Source organism: Canis lupus, chromosome 20, assembly GCF_003254725.2.
Source record: "Canis lupus dingo isolate Sandy chromosome 20, ASM325472v2, whole genome shotgun sequence".
Classification (NCBI taxonomy): domain Eukaryota; kingdom Metazoa; phylum Chordata; class Mammalia; order Carnivora; family Canidae; genus Canis; species Canis lupus.
In genome coordinates this window covers 48,016,729-48,026,588 of record NC_064262.1, presented here as the reverse complement: position 1 = coordinate 48,026,588, position 9,860 = coordinate 48,016,729, and the positions used below count along the sequence as shown (strand labels likewise).

General features: G+C 38.4%; 1 pseudogene; it reads left to right on the top strand.

The window, feature by feature from the left end:
* Positions 1–345: 345 nt before the first annotated feature.
* Positions 346–1,285, top strand: LOC112666869 (olfactory receptor 7A17-like; annotated as a pseudogene).
* The last annotated feature ends 8,575 nt before the right edge of the window (positions 1,286–9,860 follow it).

Sequence of the window (9,860 nt, the reverse complement as noted above, 5' to 3'; positions counted from 1 at the left end):
AATAGTCTGACTTGGTCCAATGCATGGTGTTGGTTAGTTCATCATGGTGTTCATAAAAGAGAACTACATAGAAAGGTGACTAAATTCTTACTGGGTCTGTATAAGCTGGAAAGCTCTAGGTCAAGTTAACAAAAGCTAACCTTAATCAAAAACAGAGTCCCAGCTCCTCAATCCATTCCTAGATCTAGTTTATGGACCAATTATACTACCCTAAACTTATTCTATTAATCTTTCTCCTTGCCTTTCCCCATTGGGACCTTCAGCATTTTATTTCAGTAACTGTACATGGTAACTGTGGCTAAATTTTCATTGTTTTGTCTCTTTTCCATCAGTTTCATTAGCTACATGGAACCAGAAAATCAAACATGTGTTTCAGAATTTATCCTCCTGGGGCTCTCAGAAGAGGTATTACTACAGTCCCTCCTTTTTGGATTTTTTTCTGTCCATGTACCTGGTAACTTTCATTGGGAACCTACTCATCATCCTGGCAATTATCACTGACTCCTGCCTCCACACGCCCATGTACCTCTTCCTCTCTAATCTCTCTTTTGCAGACATCTGTTTCACCTCCACCACAGTCCCCAAAATGCTGTTGAATATCCAGACACAGAGAAAATTCATTACCTATGCAGAATATATCACCCAGGTATATTTCTTCATGCTTTTTGGAGATCTGGATAACTTCCTTCTGACGGTGATGGCTTATGACCGGTTTGTGGCCATCTGTCACCCCCTACAATATATGGTCATGATGAACCCTTGGGTCTGTGGGCTCCTGCTTATGGCATGCTGAATTATGACTGCCCTGCAGTCATTGTCACAGAGCTTAATGGTTTTACGGCTCTCTTTTTGTAATGATTTGGAAATCCCTCACTTTTTCTGTGAACTTAATCAATTGGTCCAACTTGCTTGTTCTGACACCTTTCTCAATGATATAGTTATGTATTTTGCTACTGGACTTGTTGGTGTTGTTCCTCTTACTGGAATTCTCTTCTCTTACTCTAAGATTGTAACCTCCATTTTGAGAATTTCATCAGCTGGAGGCAAGTATAGAGCATTTTCCACATGTGGGTCTCACCTTTCAGTTGTCTCCTTGTTCTACTGCACAGGCCTTGGGGTCTACCTCAGTTCTACTGGTTCACAAAACTCCAGGACAAGTGCCATAGCCTCAGTGATGTATACAGTGGTCACACCCATGCTGAACCCCTTTATTTACAGTCTTAAAAACAAAGACATAAAGCAATCCCTTAAAAAACTCTTCAGCCAAAAAACATTCTGTGCATAGGGGTATTATCTCTATGAAAATAGAGACTTGATTGTAAGTAACAACGCTTAAAACCCTAGAAGACCTAAGTCATGATAATGTTATCAGCTCACAGAATGATGATAATCTGCAATTTATGCTATTTCAAGGATTCAGTCTCTTAATTTTTTCATACATGACAAGTAACTATCTTTTGTACTTTATTTAAAACTTTGATCTCATAAAGTTCAGGGTCCACTTCTGGATTCTCTATTCTGTTCCACTGATCTATGTGTCTGTTTTTGTGCCAGTACCACACTGTCTTGATGACCACAGCTTTGTAGTACAACCTGAAATCTGGCATTGTGATGCCCCCAGATATGGTTTTCTTTTTTAAAATTCCCCTGGCTATTCGGGGTCTTTTCTGATTCCACACAAATCTTAAAATAATTTGTTCTAACTCTCTGAAGAAAGTCCATGGTATTTTGATAGGGATTGCATTAAACGTGTATATTGCCCTGGGTAACATTGACATTTTCACAATATTAATTCTGCCAATCCATGAGCATGGAATATTTTTCCATCTCTTTGTGTCTTCCTCAATTTCTTTCAGAAGTGTTCTATAGTTTTGAGGGTATGATGTTTCTAGCAGTAATGGCCACGATAGCCAAACTGTGGAAGGAGCCTCGGTGTCCAACGAAAGATGAATGGATAAAGAAGATGTGGTTTATGTATACAATGGAATATTACTCAGCTATTAGAAATGACAAATACCCACCATTTGCTTCAACGTGGATGGAACTGGAGGGTATTATGCTGAGTGAAGTAAGTCAGTCGGAGAAGGACAAACATTATATGTTCTCATTCATTTGGGGAATATAAATAATAGTGAAAGGGAAAATAAGGGAAGGGAGAAGAAATGTGTGGGAAATATCAGAAAGGGAGACAGAACGTAAAGACTGCTAACTCTGGGAAACAAACTAGGGGTGGTAGAAGGGGAGGAGGGCGGGGGGTGGGAGTGAATGGGTGACGGGCACTGGGTGTTATTCTGTATGTTAGTAAATTGAACACCAATAAAAAATAAATTAAAAAAAAATAAAAATTTTAAAATAATAAATGAGGGGCTCTTGGGTGAAAAAAAAATAAAAAAAAAAAATAAAACTTTGATCTCATTATATTTTAGGGGGGTTTCAGCCTGGGAAATAGAATCCAGTACATCAAATTTTCAGCAGCAAATATGTGTGATACAGAAGATTTGGTGCTAACAGCATTATAGGAAGAGCTGGAGGAATAAACGTGTGATACATCCTGTGCTGGATGAGAGGAGCTACCCTTTGTATTATCTGCTCTCAAAGAAAATTCATTAGACATATCAAGGGCTATGTACCAACTGTGTTAATCCACTTTAGGAATTGAGCACACGTATACATATACCACATCTTCTTTATCCATTCATCTTTCGATGGACACCGAGACTCCTTCCACAGTGTGGCTATTGTGGACATTGCTGCTATAAACATTGGGGTGCAGGTGTCACATGGGAGTTTCTATACTTCATCCCAGAAAAGCAACACTGCTTTTTTTTTTCTTTTCAAATTCTAGTTAGTTGACATTCAGTGCAGTATTAATTTCTGGGGTAGAATTAGGTGATTCATCACTTATATATAGCACCCAGTGCTCCTACTGGGGATTTACCCCAAAGATACAGATGCAGTGAAAAGCCGAGACACCTGCACGCCAATGTTTATAGCAGCAATGTCCACAATAGCCAAACTGTGGAAGGAGCCTCGGTGTCCATCGAAAGATGAATGGATAAAGAAGATGTGGTTTATGTATACAATGGAATATTACTCAGCCATTAGAAACAACAAATACCCACCATTTGCTTTGATGTGGATGGAACTGGAGGGTATTATGCTGAGTGAAATAAGTCAATCGGAGAAGGACAAACATTATATGGTCTCATTCATTTGGGGAATATAAAAAATAGTGAAAGGAAATAAAGGGGAAAGGAGAAAAAATGAGTGGGAAATATCAGAAAGGGAGACAGAACATGAGAGACTCCTGACTCTGGGAAACGAACAAGGGGTGGTGGAAAGGGAGGTGGGCGGGGGGTGGGAGGGACTGGGTGATGGGCCCTGAGGGGGGCACTTGGCGGGATGAGCACTGGGTGTTATGCTATATGTTGGCAAATTGAACTCCAATAAAAAAATAAAAAAATAATAAAAAAAGGAATTGAGCACATGGCAATAGCAGAAGGAATTGGGGCCACCCTTGGATAAAGTTTGCAATAATCCACATTCACTTTCTAAGATCTAATTTTCTTCTGCACCATTCAAAACGTAAGGGTAGCACAATAGAAATGACAAGCTCTGACATTCAAGCATTGATCATATTATTAATCTTTGTAAGTTCCCTAGGATGCATTGTTATTCTTAATATTTTGGTAGGCAAGAACACGATAAGGAGATTTATCATAGTAACTCCTACCATAATGCCCCTTGCTCAGATTATAAAAGCATCGTGGGTATTTTGCCAATTGCCATCTATGACTTTTCCATCTTGGCAGGCCAAAATTCAGTCCTAATAACAGTATATAGCTATGGACCTGAAATATGCTTTATGAAACAGAATAAGTAAAGTTAAATAAGGCTTTATTATTTATCATTACCTGATCCAGAATTGACCTCACTAATTTGTATGCCATAATGGTAGTTGCCTATTTGGGATTCCTACTCTTGATTTTGGCTCAAGTCATCATCTCAGGGTTGTGCGATCAAGCCCTGAGTTGGGCTCTATGGTCAGCAATGAAAGGTACTTGAGATTCTCTCTCCCTCTTTCTCTGCCCCTTCCCTTGTTTACACACTCTCTCTCTTAAAATACATGAATAAAATATTTTAAAAAGAAAATGAAAGGTAGAAAAATGCCTGATTGCAGTATTTTCCAGTTTCCATAGTATAAATCTCTCACCTTGGCCAATTTTAAGCTTCCCATACTTTGCATCTACCAACATAGAATGGGATGAGATGTGCACAGTCAGACCTCATAACCCATTAGGAGCCAGATCCAACACAGAAGCATCTTTGTTTAAAGTCAGGAGAAGCATCTTTGCTTAAAGTCTGTTGCAGTTTTAGTGTTCTTTCAAGGTGAGCTGGTCCCATCATTCGAAGGTCAGTATCAGTGAACACTCTCAGGTCTGAGAATCAAGTGAGTGATTGTGACTCTTAATTATGGTGATTTGGGCCACGTTTCTTTTTATAAGAACTACAATTTTTCTTAGTTCTATAAATGGATGGGATCTTAATAAGATGCTCTTCACTTTTATTCATGGAGGCATCACAGTCAATTATCTTTTTCAAAAATCCCTGTGGTTCAATCAATTTTGATTAAAATATTGATCCTTCTACATATTAAGTTAATAATAAATTCCTTGCCTCTTACATTGAATGACATCCACTTGGTCTCTGCCAGTTCATGATGCCACACTATTGAACCTAGGATAAACCTATTTCAATCTCAGCATCTCCCATGTTATGTTAGCTTTGTCATGCAGGGAACAACCACTATGGAGCTCTTCAGAGGTGTCACAAACCTCACCAAGGTATTTCTCAATCTTTTGATGAATACTACAGTCTCCAACCCCTTTCCTAAGGCATTCTTGGGAGTTAGATGTTGAATCATAGAAGATAAATCCACACAGCACTGCTTTTATTTCATCCCATAAACTTATGTATGCTGTGACTTTATTTCCATTTATCTGAAGGTAATTTCTAATTTCCCTTTGATTTCTTCCTTTGTCAACTGGTTGTTTGAGTGTGCTGTTTAATTTTTCACATATTTGTGAATTTTCCACTTTTCCCTCCTATATTGAGTTCTAGATTCATTCCCTGTGGTTGGAGAAGATACTTGGAGTAATTTCAACTTAAAAATGTATAGGGAATTGTTTTTTCAAGACTTTTTTAGTTTTGATTTGATTTGTGTAGTGACACTTTTGATTTCCTTCTCATTTCTTCTTTGCCTGTACTTTATAGGCAAATCTTTGTTTGTTACCATGAGGATTACATGCAACATCATGAACTTGTAACAATCTAATTTGAGCTGACACCAACTTGACTTCAGTCATATACAAAACTCTACTCATATAGTTCCATCCATCATTTTATCAATATTGAAATTCATGTAATTATTGTTTAGCAGTCGTATTGTAAATACACACATCAAATGTGGTGTTAAAGTCCAAAATTATAAAATGCTGGTTTTTGTATTTGGTCATATACTTAACTTTAACAGAAATCTTTATAGCTTCATATGACTTCAAACTACTGTCTAGTGTCCTTTCATTTCAACGTGAAGGACTCCCTTTGGCTTTTTTGGAGGGTGGGTCTAGTAGGAATTTAACTGGATCAGCTTTTGTTTATCTGAGAATGTCTGAAATTCTCCTTCTCTCCTCTTCCTGGAGTATAGTTCTGAGGAGATAAGAAAGGCTTCCCCTAGGAGTGAGAACCAGAGTCAGGGCTCATAGTATATTGCTGCCTTACACTTATACAATCTTTTCATCAAAAGCCAAAATTTCTTTAAAAAACATGTAATGCTCAGAAATTAATAACATTTGGGTAATTTATCTAAAGGAAATTTACTCCTTCATTCATTAAGTAGATGTACACATTGTATTAGTCAGCTTGAGCTGCTATAAGAAAATACCAGAGACTGGATAGCTTAAATCACAGAAATTTATTTATTTTCTCACATTTATGAAGGATGGAAGTCAAAGATCATGTGCAATTATGGTTGGGTTCTTTTTTTAAGTCTAAAATTATTATTATTATTGTTATTTATGGTTGGGTTCTGATGAGAGATTTCTTTCTGGCTTGTAGGCAGCTGCCTTCATTATTGGTTTTCAACTGTTATTTTCTCAGCGCATGTGAGGAGAGAGAGAGAGGGAGAAAGAAAGAGAGAGAGAGAAAGAGAAAGAGAAAGAGAAAGAGAAAGAGAAAGAGAAAGAGAAAGAGAAAGAGAGATCTTTTCATCTTATAAACCCACCGATGCAACCCAACCCAAATGGGTTAGGGCCCACCCTTCTGACTTTACTTAACTTTATCACTTCCTGAAATATGTGAATACAATCATACTGGGGATTTGAGCTTCAATCTATGAATTTTAAGGGACACAATTCAGTCCATAACACATATCTCAAGGTGCCAGGCATTGTGTTGGGTATGGAAGGGGAACATGTGTACTTTGGGCAGAGTGAGGGTGCTCAGAATTTATGATAGTTCCTAATAACTCTTGATTTTATTACCTGACTCAGCCAGCAATCTATTTCCCTTATTTAAGTTCATGGACAGCAACCCACTCTGTCTTTAGATCCTTAACAATATCCCTTCATTTTTACTAATGTAAAAAGGAAAGGAAAGGATCAGTGCTCTAACTAGATAGACCAGGTTAGGGACTAGATTTTAATACTTGAGGTCAATCACAGTCAGTTATCTCTATCCAAACCATCTGGAATTGCCTCAAGGAAATTTTGTAATACAGTCTCATTTTGGGAAAATTTTCCTTGTCTTTTTTAGTGATGCTAGGGAAAGTCAGAAGAGAGACCCAAAAAAGATCCATCCAGAATTTCTACTCACTTTGCACACCTTTTAACTAGCTAGCATCACCCCATATTATCACTTTTGCTTCCTAATATGTCCTAAGTGGCTTGTCCTTGTACAGGTTTTTTCTTCTCTGCTTTTATGGTCCCCAGCTAAATCTATCCCTCAGTGATATGTTTCCACACTTCTTAGATCTTTTCCTCCATAGTGCAGAAAATCACACAATAGTCCTGTGTTTTGCTGACAGTAATCTACCAATGAATACATTCACTTGACTAGGAACTCTGACCTAGTCACTTATGTCATTAACTTGGAATTTCATGTCATTTGTATGTGTGACTTTGGAAATCATATGACATATATATGACAGCACAAACAGGTGTGACTTTTTTATTGCACTTTTTCACACTTTTCAGATATTACATTTTTTACAAATTGAATGTTTGTGACAAGCCTACATGGAGCAAGTCTATTGGTACCAATTATCTAATGACATTTGTTCACTTTGTGTCTCTGTGTCAGAATTGGGTAATTCTTGCAATATTTCAAACTTTTTCATTATTATATTTGTTATGATGATTTGTGATCCATGATTTTTGAAATTACTATTGTAATTGTTTTGGGGCTTCACAAACTATACACATAAGAGAGAAAACTTAATGGACAAATGGTGTGTATTGTTATGCATCCACTGACTGGTTGTTCTCCATTTCCTCCCCTCTCCTCAGGTCTCCCTGTTCCCCAAGACACGACAATATTGATATTAGGCCCATTAGCAACCCTACAATGGCCTGCAAGTGTTCAAGTGAAAGAAAGAGTTAGACAATCTCTCACTTTAAATCAAAAGCTAGGAATAATTAACCTTAGTGAGGGAAGCAGGCAGGAAGCCAAGATAGCCTCCCTGGAGGCTGATATTGGAGACTGAAGCTCTGTCCCATATAAGACAGGAGGAAGGGGTGAGGCATTGGTCTCCCAACCAGACTTAGGGCTCCAAAGAAAGAACAATGTCCTGTCCAGGCCAAGATTGCACAGTTCATTCTATGAAATAGTACTTTTATGAGCTCTATTCTCTATTGGAGAAATGGGGCTCAGTCGGATTTAATGTTCTCCAAGACATAAACCAAGTAAGGGATATAGTCTTAATTGGAATTATGTAGGATGCTTCCAGTTCTGAAAATCTGGGGTAGTGGTCCTCCAGCAGAGATGCCCTTGTTATTGGCCATATCTGAAAGGATGCTGTCGAATACCACAATCCACAGGACAGCATCCAACAAAATTAACTATCCAGTTCCAAGGGTCAATGATGAGAAGGTGAGGAAACCTTCTCCAACCTTTCTGTGCACACAATTCACCAGCGATTGTAGTTGAAATGCAAATTCTGACTCATCAGACCCCCAGGGGCCCAGCGACTGCATTTCTAAAAAGCTCCCCATGGGGGGATCCCTGGGTGGCACAGCGGTTTGGCGCCTGCCTTTGGCCCGGGGCGCGATCCTGGAGTGCCGGGATCGAATCCCACATCGGGCTCCCGGTGCATGGAGCCTGGTTCTCCCTCTGCCTGTGTCTCTGCCTCTCTCTCTGTGACTATCATAAATAAAAATTAAAAAAAAAAAAAAAGCTCCCCATGCCATGCCGTTGATGCTGTAAGTCCTGGTCTGTGGAGCACAGTTTGAGAACAAAGCTATGTTAGAGGTAATTATTTATTTATTTATTTATTTATTTATTTATTTATTTATTTATTTTATTGGAGTTCAATTTGCCAACACATAGCATAACATCCAGTGCTCATCCTGTCAAGTGCTCCCCTCAGTGCCCATCACCCAGTCACCCCAACCCCCTGCCCACCTCCCTTTCCACTACCCCTTGTTCGTTTCCCAGAGTTAGGTGTTGTTAGAGGGAATTTAAATTAAAATTTAATGTTATTAAGATGGCAATACTACCCAAAATATCTACAGATTTATCAACAATATGAAAATAATAAAAAGGGGGCTTGGGGGAAATTTTTTTTAAAAACCCATCCTAAAATTAAATTTTAAGGGCAGCCCCAGTGGCGCAGCGGTTTGGTACTGCCTGCAGCCCAGGGCATGATCCTGGAGACCCTGGATTGAGTCCCATGTCAGGCTCTCTGCATGGAGCCTGCTTCTCTCTCTGCCTCTCTCTCTCTGTGTCTCTATGAATAAATAAATAAAACCTTTAAAACGATTTTTTTAATTGAAATTTTCCAAGCATGAACACAACCTATCATACCATAATTATGTCTTATTTAATTTATTTAATCAATATTTTGTGTTTTTTTCTTTATAAGCCCTTTGTCTCTAATCAATTGTTCATCCCAGTGAGTAAATCTCCTTACACATACTGCTACTGTATTTCATATTTGGTTGAGAGATGTACAGCTTAAAAAGAAATGTAGTGCATAGTGATACGAGGGACAGTTTAAAATTTGCCTTATCATATTCGAGGTGATCTTTGACTCCAAGTTCATATTAAATCATCCTATGTATTCCAGGGGCACCTAGGTGGCACAGCCAGTTGAGTAACTGACTCTTGGTTTCATCTCAGGTTGTGACCTCATGATTCTGGAATTGAGTCCCATGTGGGGAGTTTGTGCTTAGCATTGAGTCTGCCTGAGATTCTCTCCCTCTCCCTCTTCCTCTGCCCGTTCCACTCATGCTCTCTCTCTCAAATAAGTAAATATTAAAAAAATCATTCCGTTTATTCAAATTTCTGTTTCCATGTAGACTCCATTGGTAGATATGTATTTGATAATCAGGTCTGCCAGTGACTAATGTAAGCAATGGGGACATAGAGCCTGAGCAGAGAACAGTATCCTAGTTGGGAGAATAAAACCGATGAACGTTTTAAAACACACCAGTATTTTCTTCATTAAGAAGAACAGTTAAGGTAGTGATAAAGAAAAAAATGACAGACACAAAGTGAAAACCTGTGGTCTCAGATCTGTAATGTAACATAATATTAAGGAAATGACCCAGTTGTCAAATAGAATTTTTTCCATCATAGTGGTA